Raw genomic sequence first — 16986 nt, 5'->3', positions numbered from 1 at the left:
CTCGCTGTATCTGCCAAAAGCGATCGAAATGAACAATCATTCGCGAAGTGAAACGCGGTATTCCATTAGCGGCGTGCATATAAATACATGTACACGAGTGTGCAATAAAACGAAACAATTCCGCTGCGGGAAAATTGTCTTGCCGACAAAGGGAAAAAGTTGCTTGTACAGTGACGAAACACATTTTTCTCTCCAATCAGATAAGACTGCACGAATACAGAAAGAAACTCACGGCGTGTCGCATTGTTTCTTGTTGCGTGCGTCTCTGTGACCTTCGTGACCCACGATTATGGACACAATGACTCGTAAACAATAAGGAAATCGTGCAAGAACAAGATATACTCGAGAAGTCTCTCTCGTATATTGCAATTCATTTTTCTCTTTTCGTTTCCTATATGATGTTATTATATATTCGGAGTTGTATTGTAAATTATCGCTACTATATACAAATTCCTTCGATTGTTTGCATCTGTCTATAATTTGCAACGTCTCTCTTTTCATCTTCATAGACAATCTTGAACTTGACATAGATTTTATAATTGAATCTCTTAGAAAGGTCGATGGGAGAATGTCATTTCCTAAATTTGATAGGTGTGTTTAATAGTTTCTTTTACCAAGAAAAAAGAATGTTGCAAACTGCAATGCGCATTCTTCTTCTGATAAAAAAGTTTATGAAAATGACCTATCAAATTCTAGGTCCTGGAAATAATATTCTTGTCAAAACATAGCACTTTTATGTGCAAAATTTAACAAAATATTTATCATTAAATTGCATGATTCACAAAAGTAATTATATTTTAATCGAAATATTGATTGCATAATTAATTGAATATTAATTGAATTAAATTATATATAATATAATTACATTATTGTTTTATTTAAAATAATTGAATCTATTTTATTATATAATACAAATGTAAAAAGAATCATCAATTAATTTTTAGTTTATTTTTTTCTAATGTGGATTTAATATTTGCATACACTTATACATATAAGAAACAAAAATGTAAAATATTGTATATAAAAATTCTAAAATAAAATATATTTAATTCTCGATTCCGAGATCTCTCAAATCTCGAATCTTTCAAAGTACAATTTTAGGAATCTTTGATGTCTGTTGAATAATGGATTAGCATCCGTCGCCTTTGCATTACGAGAATGTAACATGATACAGCTGAACGCATAACAATCATTAGTAACGCCGTAAAGGGTTAGCGCGAGACATATTAATAACAATTTCCTGTTTTCCCTGTCAACTCTCCGGCTGCCGATCATTTTTTCTCAAAGCGTAATATTAACCGCGATACTTGAAGATAATTACGAGGTTCCGCTACTCCTCCATATATAAATAGGAAGAAACTAAAAAAAGAGCGAGGATAAAACGGAAGATAAAAAAAAATCACGTGCACCGTCTCTCGGAAGTAGACACATGGACCGGATCTCCTGAACGTAGAAAATCAGAAAAGCAGAGATTCCTCGCGAGAATCTCTTCGCGAGAATTTTATTCGGGGGTCGTCCTTCCGCAGCTTGTAACTTATTCGCTTATTCTACGAGCTCGAAAACTCATTTCGCGAATGAGATTGTACCATAAAACGACAAGTTGCAAAGCTTTCGCGCGTCACGTTTTATGCCTGGTGTCTATCTCACCTAACGCGGTTTTAGGGCCCGATAGAGCACGCGCACATAAAGCTTTCAATATATCATGCGTGTTTCTCAAACCCTCTTAAACAACACGCTTGTCGGCCCTTCCGAGAAATGGTATTCTCTATGTTTTCGACCATTCGTCACTTTCAACGCGCGGAAACGGCCAATGACAGCCGCACGAATTTTTACAAATCTTCGTGCCACATTGGCATTCAAAGTAGTTCACGTATTCATCACGATTTTTACATATAGTAAAAATTATATATAAAATGCGTGTCGATCTTTATATTAAATGTAAAATTATTTTAAAATTCTTTTAATTATTTTAAAATTATATTTTAAACAACAAAAAAATTGAGCCAAATTGATTTCAAAGTAATTCATAATATATTCCTCATTATTTTTACATAGTAAAAAGAATATATAAAAATGCCTATGGGTCTTTGTGTTTTAAATGAAAAATTATTTTAATTATTTAAAAAATAATTTTAAATAACAGAAAATAAAAAAAATTGATATGCTGATGCTGATTCAAAGGAAGGATCAAAACGTTCAAAATAAATATAGAGGAATTTGAAAATAATTTTGTCGCGTCTATCTCTGTGCCTGGCTCTTATTAGCTCTTTCCATATCTAATTGTATTTATAAATCAGAATCTTTTTGAAAGAAAAAAAAAAAAATTTTGGATATGCGAAGTAAATTTTAATTAAACAATATCCGTACATATTATATATTTTCTTTTTCATACATGTTTAAAATTATTTTAAAATTTATTATGTACTTTAAAATTTATTTAATAATACGGAAAGAGATATCGTGTATTCAGAATCGATTTTTTCGCAATCCAAGGAACTCTCGAACACATCAATGAGCAACCATTTACATTCTGCTTTTTAATGAATGGAAATAATTCGATAAAGATCGAGATTCAGTTTATATCATGTCTGTCGCTAAAGAGGCAAAGTATGTACACACGCGAAAGATCATACGGCGATATGGATTTGTATGAATATATACATACCATACATACATACACGCGCCCACACACACAGCTTGACCTTACACTCGCCCATTAAGACTTTTCTCAATGAATGTGTGCACACACCAAAAATATCACCGCACCGGATGACGACCAAAGTCAGAACGTATTTTTGTCATCTCCTCCGCGAAGATGCGGTTTCTTTTTCGTGGCTCTCTTTCGCGGTGTAACAACAGGAAGTAACAATTCTGCGACGATGGCAACGAGATCGTATGAAAATCCGCGCGAAACCAAACGCGAATATTTTGAAAGCACATATAAGCGGAAAGGAGCTTTATATATTTAAAAATATTAATGCAATCAATTTTTATAAGTATTCTAATAAACCTAATATGATTATAATACATATGATTATAATATATATGATTATATGTATATAAAAAAATACGACACGAAAAAAAAAACAAGTTAATTAATGTATATATAGCAGAAGACTTTTCAACATTTGACGCGATAGTGTGTGATATTTATTTCATTGATAATTAGTATAATTAATGCAATGGAAATGGATAAAAACTGCTCCATCGCTGATGCGAAAGCATGCTTTGGCAAGAATTTTATTTTTTTATTTACTATTATTTATTTTTGTTTTTTTATTTATTTTTAGTTTTTTTAAATTTATTTTAAATTTATTTTTAGTTATTTCTGGGATCCTTCAAGTTAATAGGTCATTTTCATACGATTTTTTTAGAAGAAGCGCATCATAGTTTGCGACATTCTTTTTCTCGATAAAAAATCTATCAAATATACTTCACAAATCCCGGAAATACATTCTCTCCAATGCTTTTATACATATCTTAGCGCGCCATATAAAACTTGACTATCATTGATCGAGATTTAAAGTCGCAAATATAAAAGCATTGCTTTCGCATCAGCGTCGCATTTATCGTCGAATAACAAATGAACGAGAGACACACATACATTCACTTTAAAGATTTCCCGATATAAAGTGTCTGATAAGTATGTATATATCGTGACACGTGGTTTAGTTGAGCGTAAAATTGATCTCTATTTCGCATCCGCCTTCGACAATGGGACATATAAATAGAGATTAAAGTGTCGAATGTGTGTAGATTGGCTATCGCCGGCGGAATTAGATCGAAACGTTCAAAACACCTACATACGAGATACATTGTATATCTCTCTATATTCATACGTGCTTTTCCCAATTGATTATGCAACAGATTCGATTCTGACATAAGACCATTACATATTTATTGAAAAATAAGTGTGGATAATATTTGATAAATTTGAAAAAAAATATATACATATATACAAAAGAATATATCATGTTTTAAATATGTTATCGAATTTTCTTCAGCTATATATCAATTCAACAAAAATCGAGAGAAATCTTTATCGTATTTAAGAAATTTTTAATATTAAATACGTAATATTATATGAAATTAAAATATCTTCACATAATATTATAATAACAAAACGAGAATAATTAAAAATATTAAAGCAAATACTTTACTAAAGTTTTGATTCTATAATTATAGATCAACATTTATATATTTAATTAAAGAAATTTCACATTTAAAAGAGTCGGATCTTTCTCACAGAGAAGGACAAGGTGGTCGGCAATGTTAGCTTTGATCTAAGCATGGCTGGATATAAAAATTACTAATGGATCTAAAGATAGTGAGAGTCGAAGGACAATCACACACCTATCTTTGCTCGCTGTGTTTGATTTGTGATTATCGCTGTTCATTATATTGCGAGTGAAGTGAATACTGTAAAGGTAGCAAAAGGCCACAAATCTTTTACAAAATAAAATCGCTTATTGATATTTTGTATAAAATATTGATTACATGGTAACATTTAAATTAATTGAATTTTATTGTTTTCTGTCATGAAAAATCTCAAGAAAGCCAAGAAATAATTTAAAAACACTTTCAATAAAAATAAAAGTTGTTAAATATGCAAGGAAATGGTTTAATGACTGATAATTGTTAACAGTCTAATTATTGCTTCAGAAATTATCGAAATTATAAAATATTATATTATATTTTAAATCAATATAATTTAAAATAGTTTTTTGTGCCTATCAATTTTTGCTGTACTTATAATTTATTAAAAATATACAAAATTTTTTTTTAATTATAGGGAAAATAATATATATACATATATAAAATTTTCTCTATAATTAAAATTTTTGTATATTTTTAGTAAATTATAGGTACAGCAAAAATTGATAGGCACAAAAAACCATTTTAAATTATTGATTTAAAATATAATATAATATTTTGTAATTTCGATAATTTCTGAAGCAACAAGACTGTTAACAATTATCAAACCATTAACATAAATAAACGATTGAGAATTTTTAAGTACTCTAAAGCGCGAATTGCTCGTAAAAATCGTTTTATCGCGCTACTGTTTTACACTAGCCGATTTCTACCAGATGCATAATTAGCGTAGATTAAACAACATTATCGCTGCTCGCCGTATCGGAGAATTAATTTGAACAACAAACTGCGTACTGACGCTAGTTATCGGTATACATTTGCATGTTGTTAACATATAGGGATCAAGCTCAATATGTACTTAAAAATTCGAGTCGAATTCAATATAATCAAGTTTCATTTTCTAGGATTCAAATAATACTCATAAGAAATAACATTTCATGTATATTTTCTCATTTCGTTTAATCTAATCTAACTTAACTGGATTTAATTACGCGCGCGAAGCAAGGTTATGTTACTTCGACAATAAAATCTTGAAAATTGCAACGCATGCATAAAAATTATTAATATTGCAATGCGTGCATAAAAATTCGATATTTAAATCTTCACTAAAAATGTGAACAAATAGAAAATTTTCTACAAAAGAAGCTTTCGATCAAAATACCTGCATTTCCATTAAATTCGTGCGTCTCTGTCTCTGTCGTCCGCTCCGCCAAGTTGCATGTTTCTCGAAAGACTGATCCGTACTACTGACACTGACCGCAAGACAGTGAGGTGTCGCCACCTGACGGCGAAACTCAACTTCACAGCCAATGAAGTCGAGCCCTGCGAAGACCACCTCCAACGTCCGTCACGCTGCACGTCTCGCGCGAGACTGAGCCCAATCACCAATCACAAGCCTCCATACGTATGGAGGCTTGTGATTGGTGATTGGGCTCAGTCACGCGCGGGACGTGCAGCCTGACGGATGTGTATGAAGACGCGCGAGTGTATATAGAACCACCCACCACCCACCACCCATCCGACACGCGATCAGTTTCGTGCAACAAGACGTGCAGTATGGCGGACGAGTGGAGGTGGAGACCCGCGAGTCTAATAGAAGCGCAGGTATTTTGATTGAAAGATTGCGGTCGACGGTGAAATCAATTTCGCTCCGGATGTGCAACGTGCAGCGTGGCGGATGTATAGAGACTGGAGATGCGCGAATCTAATGGAAGCGCAGGTATTTATTTAGTCGAAAGATTCTTGTAGAAAATTCTATTTCTTTACTTGCATTTTCTGTTAAAGATTTAAGTGTTGAATTTTTATGCACTATGCATAACTAATGAATATATTTTGATGCATACATTGCAATAATAATTTTTATGCATATGTTGCAATTTTAAATTATTATCAAAGAATAACATGAACTTCGCTTCGCGTGCGTAACTCGGTGCGTATATTCGGTTACGGTTAGGTTAGGTTAGGTTAAACGAAATGAGAAAAATCTATATAGGTATATAGAAATATATACAATATAGAAATATATAGTAGGTTGTGTATATGTATAGAGAGAAAAATTGTAGATATATATATTATACTTCTAGAACAGTTACATTCGAATTTTAGATTGAGTACCTTTCATTGTCCAGCAATAATTTTGGCAATTGTTCAGCCAGTCTCTTAATTCTGCTTAATTCAGCATAGAAAAGCATCATTTCTAAATATTTTTTTATTGCAAGTATAAGTTTCTATTGGAATCTCTCAAGTTTCGTAAAAATCCAAGTACCCAGATTAACAATATAATGAAATTAATATAAATTATTCTTTCCATCGACACAATGTTGTATCATGAAAAGATTCTATTGAAAATCTTTAAATAATAATAATTTAAAATATACAGAGAATAAAAAAGCAATAAAAATTTTTGAAAATTTAAGATATGTAAGATTTACTCTGTAATGAGAAATCTTTAAATATATAATATGAGTTACCATATTATTATATTATATATAAATACACAGAAAGAATTTTCTCTTAGAATTTACTCTGAAAATCATGGTAATTGTGGGACAATATGGTATGGAAAGAAATTTATGACAATTTCTCTGATTAATATTTATCACAATAAAAATAACAATATCTATTACAATAAAATGTAAAATATGTTTGATTAATTTTACTATGTAGTTTAGTAAAATTAATCAAACATATTTTACATTTTATTGTAATAGATATTATTTTTATTGTGATAAATATTAATCAGAGAAATTCTCATAAAACTCTTTTATATTGTCCCACGATTACCATGATTTTCTGGGTAAATTCTAAGAGAAAATTCTCTCAGTGTATGTATAATATAATATAAAAAATGCATACGTCAATGGGGTTAATACGCAAGTGTTGGAGGTAAATTAGAAACGCCCATTTGATTCCAGGCATAAAAGGTAAAGGCGCTTATGTGATTTTGTAGCGCACACTAAACACAACTATATAATCGCAGCTATTAGATCGATGTTAGTAAAGTTACGTTTCCAAACGTGCCATGTGTGATTTCGAGTTTTATTTATATTTTAATTAAAAAATCATTAAGATATAATAATAATAAAATGAGATAAAAATTACATCTATATATATAATATATATTGTGCGAGAAATATTTATATTTTATATTTATTTAATCTCGTATTTTATATATATCTAATTGATTATTCTGTTCCGAGAGAAATGAGTTTAATGAATTAAAGACGAAATTAATAAATTGAAAGAAAAAGAATGCGTGCATTGGAATGACGATCGAAGAAAATACGGAATACAAACTACGTGTTTACGTTTCGACTGATCGTCAAAGATTATTTAGATTAATTCAGCTGCATCCCACTTTTGCTTTCTACGTCGTATTATAATATCTCACCGTGTGTGAGTGCTCCTTTATTGGGCCTGCGGTACACCGGGGCCTGATGCAACAACACGAGGCCTCTCTCGCGCGCGAAGGCGTGCGATGCGTGGGCGCGCAACGTGAAACTTCTCTCTCTCGTGCGTGTTATATGTGCCGGTCGTGAACGCGTAAATGCGGACGAACAAATGTAAAGGGTGCTTAAAACATTCCCGCTTAAAGCACCTGCGAGAGGAGCCTCATTCATTGATTCGCCACGTCATGCGTTAAAGGGATAAGCACGCTCGATGCGTATCTGCATGCATTATTTATGCAGCCGATGTCGCGTCGCTTCTCTTCGATCTTCAGAAATCACGTAAATCTCACATTGATATTTCTTTTTTCTTCTCACGATTAAAACGAATGTCGGCTTCGAATTTAAAACATATATCAATGAAAGTTTGTGTGTGCATTCTGTTATGCAATGAGTACTATATATATTGTTGTGCCTATATATGTCCTATAAAAAATACTCACATATATACAACGTATAGGTACAGATGTATGACTCTTTAAAATGCAAGATACCCCAAAAAAAAAATTTCTTTTCACGGCCATCACACTTTGCTTCACCCGGTACATGGTTACGAATGTAAGCATATGTAGGCCCACCTATCGCAGCCTCTCGTTCGTCCGTGCGCATTTACGCACACACACTTTTACGCATTAAGCACACATGTGTGCTGCAACTTGAATAATACGATTCGTGCGAGCATGTGGGCTCCGCTTCTTTAAGAGTATTTAAAACTTCGAGAACATGTACACTTTGCGCTAATAACCACCATTGAAAGCAAATTCTATATGATAAGCCTTGATTTTTAGCGATAATAACATTTAGTTATTAATTTTATACAATTAGTTTGATTACGATCGCATTTTTGCAACCGCGATAATATTTTATTATTAAATAGTTTGTGATAAACTACAATTTTTTTTAAAAGAAAGGTCAACTTTCGCTGAAATACTTTGCAAACTTGCAATATTTATTAAATGGATATGCAATAGATATTAAATTTCGCCTCGACGACGTTCAAATATTTACATGGAGAGAATTAGTTTTTGCCAAATAAGTATTCATCGCTGGGGGGATGTATTTTATCATTATCAAGTCTCATATTAGTGTATCAATAAATAAACGAATGCAAAATCGCGGTCAAGTATTTTTTTTTCAATACAAAACGATAAGATTAGATTCGCGCAAAGTTACACTCTCTTAGATTTGACTGCATAAAAATATTGAACGCAATTTGAATGATACGTTTTGACGAAGGCGTTAATAGTTAAACAATTAATCTCATATATGAGATTACATAAGTTTAATTTGCACGAATTTGTTCTTCTCTAATAAGGATTCATATATATCTACACAGTTTGAAAATTTGTGTTTTCTTGTTAAAAACGGTCCCCGTTAAAATTTTGGTGTTAAATTAACATATTGCTGTTGTGTTAATTGAACTCAAATGTTAAATTATTAAAATAACTTTAAAAAAGTGTAAAAATAACACAATGTGTATTTACTTTTAATTTTACACAATAAATATGTTCGATATTATTAGTGACAAGATTTATGTGTTAAAATTTACAGAAAAAAATGTTAATTTTACTTTATAATATAAGTGGGGATGATAAAATGTTAAATTAACAATTTTTTTAGTTAATTTTTACATTAAAACTATGTTAATTTAACACAAAATTTATTTTAAGTTTACTTGAAGTTTGCATTTATTTTATGTTAAAATATTAACACAATATTCATCATTTAACATATCCGTGTCATCATTTAACATATCCGTATTATGTTAAATTAACACAAAAATTTCTGTGGACCGTTTGGGACATGTGATATTTGTTAAATTTAACACAAATTTTTCAACTGTGTATATGTATATTTTTTGTGAATAATCTGTAGACAACAATCGATAGTTTTTCCGTATGACGTGTATTTTTGTTTGATTAAAAAACGCGTGTTTTTACTGCCATACTTCTACAATTAAAGTGAACTAATTGTTTGATGAAGAAAAAAACTGAATCGACGGATCTGTTTCCACACATGTTCTAATCATTTGTTTTGTATTTTCCATTTCGAACGAAGGAGATAACTGTTTGGCTGCAAAATATTTCTGTCGCTAGCAATGTATATCAATGTGTAGTAAGTTTAAATTTCAATGTTTAAAGATATCGTTCAAAGATGATGATTAAATGATAGACAGTTCTCAGTATGATTCTATCTGTATCCAATATACGATATCTATCAATCGCACGTTCTCTTTGATGACTATTTATGTTAACGAGGCTCATCGTCGCGTTAAAAATCATCGTAGTCGTATGATTCTAAATAAATCGTCAGCATCTCTCTTTGAGATACTTTATGTGGAAATAAGATCCATCGATCGGATATGATTCAACAAAAAGAATGCAAAGTCGAATCGAAAAAGATGATGTACGGATTAACTATAACATACAAATATTTGCAATGTATCGAAAAAAATTTCTAAAAAAGGTAAAACTGCTTAAAAGGTATTTAAAAAAATATATATTTTGACCAATTTCTCACCACTTTAAATAAAAATTTTATCATCGAATTCAGCGATTTAAAAAACATAAGATGCATAATTTACATGTATAATTTATTTTTTTTAAATATTTTTTCTTAAATAGAAATCAGCGCTTTTTACTCTATATATGTAGTTGATATGGAAACGTCAAGAATAATTTATTAATTTATATTCGTTAGATGTTCTCTTTCTTCATATTTTAATTTAATTCAATTTAATTAACCGTAAAATATCATTTTACATTTGAATTAGCAAACATAAATTTAACTGAAATCAAATGATATGCTATCATTTTTTATACATTACAGTTTATTAATTAAATTTAATTAGAATCGTTGAATTTAAAATATGTCAGATAATAGTATATCGTATATGTTTTCCTCTTATATCAATTTGAAGACATTTGTTCTTAATGAAAACTTGTAGTTAACTACGTCTGCGAAAAGATTACGTATTCGAGAAACGTATTTCGATGTGATTACGTATTATGCGATGACGTCGCTTGCAACGTCTCAAAGAAATATTTCCATAGTTGTCAAAAACATCTCCCGACACACAACTCGTGATTATTTACGTGGTTTCAATCGAGTCGAGAAATAATGTCAAGGTCTCGGCATCGCGAATAAAGTTGCTCATTCTTACATTTTACATTCAGAAATGCCTCTCACGTATGCTAAAAGCAAGAACGAATAAAACGTGTATTTTATGAATATATTTGGTAATATTATGAATATATTTGGTAAATAAAAATAAACATTATTTTTAGGATTTAAAAATTGATGTTTATATTAAAAATAGACTCAAGCTTATTAATAAAAATTAATAAACTAACGTTCATACATTGAAAGCGTAAATGTACAAAACTTAAGCGAAATATTAATTCAAGAATCACATTTGAGATAAATATATGCAGAAACACTTTTACTTGGAAAATTACAAAATTCAATAATAAAATTTGATAATAATAATACTTTCTATCAACATAAAATTGATTATCTATACACGCATGTATTTTTTTCTTTTTACATTAGACATCAAATTTGCACATACTTTTATATCCGCTTATTACATAATTGAGTAATCGAATCAGCGATCGTCTTAACTTTTATTAAAGGATAACTTTCCGTGTCTATGCTTGTATATTTCCACAAATTCCTTCTCAGATGTGCTCTAGGCAGATGGGAAAAATAGCCACTTAATTATTCGACGAGAAATCTGTTACTTGTGTGACGAGAAATATGGACAGCTGCATTCATGTATTAGCAATGTAGGAATGCACGCGATCATAGAAAACTACAATGCATATTTATTCAGAAAATAGAAAATTAAATTGCGCGTTTGAGTTCAAAATTTAATTTTTATCTATTAATTAAGTTTCATATTTATTTTAATAATTTAATCTATTATTATTTTTTAAGTTTTTAATATATTCGTTATACTATTATTCGTCAATCATTTTTACAAATAATATAATTAATATTTAATTAATATTTTATTGCATTAATAAAGAAATATAAAGCAGCGTAAATATTTATAATAAGTACATAATTATTAATTATTTATAATAAGTACATATTTATTTATAAGTACATAAATCTCTTTCAAGTCAAACATTTATTTCATAATTATCGTTACCTTATCTTAAAGAACACGGCGCTTTTCTTAACGATATGACAGTTTACGTTGTGCATTAACATAGGAATGGCACACTATTTGTGTGTGCTAAATATTCTCTTACAAATCGAACTGAGATTATGAATAGAGAAAATGTTGCAAGCTGTTATGTAATAACGTGCGTAGTAATGCGCCAACGCACGTGTAAACGTATTCCGATGCCATCAAGAAGGGAAAAGGACGGAGACGAGAGTTTATTTGCACCTGCTACTGCATTCTCGAGAAGAGCTCATGCATACAATATTTTATGGAAATATCTCGTTAACAGTTAATAGACAATAGCGGGTATATCATCAACAGCAGAAGCTCACGCAAATTAGAATCGTTATATATATGTTCGAATTAATGCTGATTTAACGTAGGTCAAAAGAATGTTTTATTACTCACATTATTAATTTAATATAATGGTATATATACATATTTTTAATTATTATATACACGGTGTTCAGGTAATAATCACTTCACCCATTTTATATAAAATAATAAATAAATATATATATATATATTTATTTATTTATTATTTTGTATTATAAAGAGTAAAATGTAATACTCTCTGACCCATATTGTTACAAACTTAAACGATTTTATTATTCGTATAATATTAAAAAATTAAATAAAATAACAATTACACAAACTAAATAAATTACGTTATTCACATTTTATTTATTATTTTAGATTCTAACAATCGCGTAAACTTTTTCGAGTACAATAAGATTCGTCTTTCGCGTGTGCCAAATGTTAATGTAACATGTAAATGCTTGCCGATAACATACGAACTATCTTTTCGTGTGTTTCACTATCACTTTGGCGCGTGTGTGTAACGTGGCGTGTAAATAAGTGTATATCGCTCGTAAAGCGCGTTTAAATTACCCTTTTATTTCGTTCCGCGGAAACGGCGTTTATGCTGTCTTTGCTTAATAGCGAACTAATCCCCAGGTAAATTACCGCTAGCCGTGTGTAATCCAGCTCGCGAAGGCACTAATTACGCGAGACGGAAAGAATCGCACACGCGCCGGAGGCTGCACGTCGTCATTTCTACAAAAAAATATAAACGCAAGCAAACGCCACTAGATAGACACGCATCTGCATATATACTACTTTCCAATGTAATGCATTCATAATGTTTGTAGTGTTTATTATAATCGATGATCTCACACTTCAAACCTTATTTATATTATTTCGCTAATGAATATTTCGCGTTATGCTAAAAGTATCCTCAAATTTTTTTAAATCTATTTTGTGCTACACATTTTTAATTTCGATAATTAAAAATTTATTTTTTTAATTAAAATTTTTTATATTATTTTATATATTTTGTCAATTATATAATTATATAATTTTTATATAAATTATATAAATTATATTATATAAATTATATTATTATATATTATATATATATATCAATTATATTATTATATATTATATCAATTATATAATTATTTATATAAATTATACTATATTATGTATAATTATTTTATGTATACTGAGAGAATTTTCTCTTAGAATTTACCCTAAAAATCATGGTACCTAATCGTGGGATAAATCACAATAAAAATAATAATATCTATCACAATAAAATATAAAACATGTTTGATTAATTTTACTAAACTGCATAATTAAATTAATCAAACATATTTTATATTTTATTGTACGTGATATATATTGTTATTTTTATTGTGATAAATATTAATCAGAAAAATTCTCATAAAATTCTTTCCATACCATATTGTCCCACAATTACCATGATTTTCAGGGTAAATTCTAAGAGAAAATTCTTTCTATATATGTATATAAAAGAGAGATTTGATAATTGCAGTTTCTTTATTCTCTAGGTTTTTTCAGTATAATAAATTTTTAAATAAAATTGATCAAAATTCTTTTCATTGGATTTAAGTCAAATTGATTAGACTGAAACTTACATTTCGACTTTTTGACATTTTAGATTCACACACTTTCGTTCTTATAGGCCGTTTATCAAAAAGCGAAAGTATTTAATGAATGTCAGTCATTTATTCACGTCGATCTAACCGTTAATAATATTTTCCTATGCATTACGCTCGCGGACATGACTACAAAATTGCTGTCAATCGTATAATGATCGTGACTCGATGCTTAGCATACGCTCTCAAAATGAGACGGTGCACGCGCGCTCTTATGCACGTCGTAGATTTATATTTGCCGCAAAGATTAGCGTGTATACTCGAGACATCACTCACGTATCGTCTTCAACATACGCCTGTGTGTCCTAAAAATACATTTCTGTTTTCTAACAAAAACCCTATCAATAATACCATGCGATATTGCGCCGATAATAAAAAAAATTCTCGTAAAAAATGTATCAAAGTTCATAAATAAAGTTTAAAAATAACGTAGCAATCGCAAGGTGCCGTGATGATAATACCGAAAATTTATCTGCGTATATCCGCGTGTATCCGCGATAACACTACTCGCTACATATAAAGAGATATGAGCTGCGATCGAGCATAGCTAGAATATAAATAACGATAGCGAGCGTTCATAAATAGACGTTCCGTAACGCCGCTCTGCAATATGCAAATCGAAAACTTATTGTGGGTGTCTCTCTCTGCCTGCGATTCGATATGATAATCATACCGTGCCAACCCGCTTACTCCGATATTAAATCCCTTTAGTCTAAGCTAACGCGATAATCTCAGATGACTTCATGGCAATAATATTAAAAAAAGTTAATGTATATATTTTACTAGAGAGAAAAAAATATTTTTTTATGATAATCAAAGAAATGTTAAATTTTTACTAATTGTTTACACACATTTTTATTATCTGAAGAAATTGAAAAATATAGATTCAATATTTAAAAAAAATAATATTAGCAAAAATAATAAACATAAATAATACAATAAGTATAATTTTATATTAAATTTTATGAACATTTAAATATTTTAAATTTTATAAATATTTTTAAACTTTATCTCTAAATCTTTTCAAATTTTATATAAATATTACTTTTTTTTATATTATGGAAGGAAATATTTTTTTTTAATATAACAGTGGCATGTATCGAAAACTGTTTTATTAGTGCAAGTGTCGCGCAGCATAATTATCTCTCATTTTATTGCGAAATTGCACATTAACGCGTCAACTAACAAGGGTTTATCATAAAAAATAATACAATCGACTTCCCATAATACGGGTTATTGACTCTTTAGTACGACGTCCAACGATACGTTAAGTGATACGTTAACAAAGCGCGCAACATGCGTGAAATAATTGAATAATAATTATTATTCAATTAAATCAATAAGCGTATTAATAATGAGATTCACGCTCCCGATTACATGACAAATTAAAATCATCATAACTGATTCCAAACGTATACCATAGCGAATAAATTTGATTATAATTCAGAGCTATATTGTCAGATAATTAATTCATTCCAGAAATTGTTTACGTTTGAGATTATCCCTCTACAGATTTAATACAAATTTTCTCATCATTTTAGAGAGTAATTATGATAATGAGATAACATGCATACTGTTTTTCAACAGACATATTCTTATTCGCTTTTTTATTAAAAAAATTTCTACACAGAAAGAATTTTCTCTTAGAATTTTCCCTGAAAATTATGGTAATCGTGGGGCAATATGGTATGGAAAGAATTTTATGAGAATTTCTTTGATTAATATTTAATAAAAATACTAATTAAAATAAAAATAATAATATATCTATTACAATAAAATATAAAATATGTTTGATTAATTTTACTATATGTATAGTTAGTAAATTTTACTATGCAGTTTAGTAAAATTACTCAAACATGTTTTATATTTTATTGTAATAGATATTATTATTTTTATTGTGATAAATATTAATTAGAGAAATTGTCAAAATTTTTTCCATACCATATTGTCCCACGATAATTTTCAGGGTAAAATTCTAAGAGAAAATTCTCAGTGTATTTGTTATATATATACATATAACATTTTTTTTAATTGAGTCATTTTAAATAAATAACTTATACTGTCAATTCATATATATATATATATATATATATATATATATACACTTACTTATATATATTTATTTTATATATATATTTTAAATTTATTTTATATATATATTTTATATATATATTTTAAATTTATTTTATATATTATATTATATATAATAAATAAATATAAAAAAAATATATATATAAAATATATATTGAAACACTGAAGGATTAAAGATATGTTTAATTAAATACCTATATAGCATCCCTGTAATCACAAAGTTCCTCTCTCGCGTCTTGCTTTACTCTGCAGCTTTTCCGGATAAATCATTCGCATGAACCGATTTATCTGTCCACACAGAAATAGAAAAATGTCCACTAACCTGTCAGCCCTCTCCATTCTCGCATGTCGCCAACCGTGTCATCATCGTCGAGGCTACGATCGGATCGACGCGCTTGCGCGCGTGCGATCGTACTACGACGATGACGTTACGCCGATTGATCCTGGCAATCGCCGGTGAGATCGGGCGCAACAATTTCCACGTACACTGGTCACTGCACAGACTCGGAGAAGTGACTGGGAGATTCTGAGGACCGACGATTCTGGTTCACAACTGGTTCTTCTCCTTCTCTTTCGACCCCTTCCATCGTGGAACACCGTCCTCGGCGAGAGAGACGCGGAAAAAGAGATGCGGGTAAACGTTACGGAAGATCGAGAAGAGAAGGAGAAGGCTGAGGATGTTGAGAGGATGTTGGGCCTCTCGAGACAGGTTGCCCCAAGTACCTGAGGCTAAGGGATATGACGGGATAGAAGTTCTCCGACGCGTCTCGTGTTCGGGAAGTTAATCGTCAGGGTCGGATTTGCGGATTTTGAATAATTTTCTTTGTTGATTTTAATAGAATATTTTATACATCTATTGTTTATTTAATTTTGCAAACATCGGCCTACTTGAAATATGCATTTGTCTTCATTAAACTTCGTTAAGTTACTTATTAATATG

General features: G+C 29.9%; 1 protein-coding gene across 3 annotated transcripts in view; it reads right to left on the bottom strand.

Moving 5' to 3' along the window:
• Positions 1–16571, bottom strand: part of Kank (KN motif and ankyrin repeat domain-containing protein 2 kank) — a 39529-nt gene extending 22958 nt beyond the window's left edge. The window contains exon 1 of one of the 3 annotated variants that reach the window (XM_083043599.1): positions 16369–16571. The gene's annotated coding sequence lies outside the window, so the exon portion shown is untranslated. Of the gene's footprint in view, positions 1–5536; positions 5658–16240; positions 16321–16368 lie in introns of those variants that run through there. The other 2 variants (XM_083043601.1, XM_083043602.1) reach the window with 2 other exon arrangements.
• Between the last annotated feature and the right edge of the window lie 415 nt (positions 16572–16986).

This window comes from Prenolepis imparis, unplaced genomic scaffold (genome assembly GCF_030444845.1).
Source record: "Prenolepis imparis isolate NDT839.2.m4 unplaced genomic scaffold, iyPreImpa1.0 SCAF_8, whole genome shotgun sequence".
NCBI classification, from domain to species: domain Eukaryota; kingdom Metazoa; phylum Arthropoda; class Insecta; order Hymenoptera; family Formicidae; genus Prenolepis; species Prenolepis imparis.
The sequence above is the reverse complement of the archived record's forward strand: the minus strand, read 5'-3'. Positions and strand labels throughout refer to the sequence as shown.